Here is a 2,226-nt window from a genome sequence, read left to right as displayed (position 1 = left end):
TACAGGGCATGGTAATACTAAGAGATGCCCTAATGGATCTCCTGTATTCCAAGCGTACTGTTCCTTACCTCTGCTGTGGAGTGGTAGACTGATTTCATCTTGATAGTCTGGGTCAATCACCCCAGTCAACACTGTAACTCCCTTCTTAGCCTGTTGACTTAAAGGTAGGAGGAGCCCAAAGTGTCCATGTGGCAATCTTAACTTCCAGTTTAATGGAATTGTTGTTATGTGTGTCTCCTGGTGGCAGTGTTCCTGCCTCTGGAACTAAGAGCTCTAGGCCAGTAGAATGAAATGTTGTGGGAACAGGAAGCAAAATTTTGCTAGTGGATCTCTAGGAGTGATAGTGAGTGGTGCCATCTTTACTTCTACTCCTTGATTCCTAGAACCATGAATCCTGGCTATGGGAGAAACAGTACCATATATTGGACACTGATTCAGAGCATACACGGCCTTCTGGAGGACTTTGCCCCAGCCCTGCCAAGTATTGTCACCTAGTTGGCATTGTAATTGTGACTTCAATAGGCCATTCCACTGTTCTAACAATCCAGCTGCTTCAGGATGATGGGGAACATGGTAAGACCAGTGAATTCCATAAGCACGAGCCCACTGCTGCACTTCTTTAACTGTGAAGTAAGTGCTTTGGTCAGAGGCAATGCTGTGTGGAATACCATGACAGTGGATAAAGCATTCCGTGAGTCTGCGGGTGGTAGTCTTGGCAGAAGCATTATATGCAGCATAGGCAAATGCATAACCAGAGTAAGCATCTATTCCAGTGAGGGCAAACTCTGCCCTTTCCATGATGGAAGAGGTCCAATATAATCAACCTACCACCAGGTAGCTAGCTGATCACCCCAAGGAATGGTGCCATATCAAGGGCTCAGTGTTAGTCTCTGCTGCTGGCAAACTGGGCACTCAGCACTGGCTCTAGCCAGGTCAGCCTTGATAAGTGGAAGTCCATGTTGCTGAGCCCATGCATAACCTCCATCCCTGCCACCATGACCACTTTGTTCACAGGCCCATTGGGCAATGACAGGGGTGGCTGGGGAAAGAGGCTGAGTGGTGTCCACAGAATGGGTCATCCTATCCACTTGATTATTAAAATCCTCCTCTGCTGAGGTCACCTGTTGGTGGGCACTCACATGGGATGCAAATATCTTTACAGTTTTGACTACTCAGGGAGATCCATCCACATACCTCTTCCCCAAATTCCTTTGTCACTGATTTTCCAATCATGCTTCTTCCAAGTCCCTGACCATCCAGCCAAACCATTGGCTACAGCTCATGAATCAGTATATAATCACATATCTGGCCATTTCTCATTCCATGCAAAGTGCACAACCAGGTGCACTGCCCACTGGGAAGATTTCACATCACCATTGTCCTTTAGAAATGTCCTAGAAAGGGACTATAGTGCTACAGCTGTCCACTTTTGGGTGGTGCCTGCATAATGTGCAGAAACATCTGTGAACTAGGCCCTAGTCTTCTCTTCCTCTGTCAACTGATCATAGGGAACTCCCCATGAGGTCATAGGTGCAGGCTGGGGAGAGAAGGCAGGGTGGCAGGAGTGAAGACCATGGACATTTGAGCCACTTCTTCATGTAACTTACTTGTGCCTTCAGGACTTGCTCAAGCCTGATCACATATATACCACTTCCATTTGATGATGGAATGCTGCTGTGCACAACCCACTTTATGGCTAGATGGATCAGAAAGCACCCAGTTCATGATGGGCAGTTCAGGTTGCCTGGTGACTTGATGATCCATTGTCAAACATTCAGTTTCCACCAAAGCCCAGTAACAGGACAAGAGCTATCTCTCAAAAGAGAGTAGTTATCTGCAGAAGATGGCAGGGCCTTGCTCCAAAATCCTAGAGGCTTCTGCGTGATTCACCTATGAGGGCCTTCCAAAGGCTCCAAACAGCATCTCTATCTGCCACCGACTCTCAAGCACCATTGGATCTGCTGGGTCATATGCCCTAAGTGGCAAAGCAGCTTGCACAGCAGCCTGGACTTGTAGAGCCTTCTCCTGTTCTGGAACCCACTTAAAACTGGTAGCCTTTCAGGTCGCCTGATAAATGGGGCAGAGTAACACACCCAAATGAGGAATGTGTTGCCTCTAAAATCCAAATAAGCCCATTAGGTTGTGCCTCTTGGTTGTAGGAGGGCCAAATGCAGCAACTTATCCTTCCCCTTAGAAGGAGTATCTTGACAGGCCCCACACCACTGG

The sequence above is a fragment of the Rhinopithecus bieti genome, unplaced genomic scaffold (genome assembly GCF_001698545.2).
Source record: "Rhinopithecus bieti isolate Rb0 unplaced genomic scaffold, ASM169854v2 scaffold_5273, whole genome shotgun sequence".
Lineage (NCBI taxonomy): Eukaryota > Metazoa > Chordata > Mammalia > Primates > Cercopithecidae > Rhinopithecus > Rhinopithecus bieti.
The sequence above is the reverse complement of the archived record's forward strand: the minus strand, read 5'-3'. Positions refer to the sequence as shown.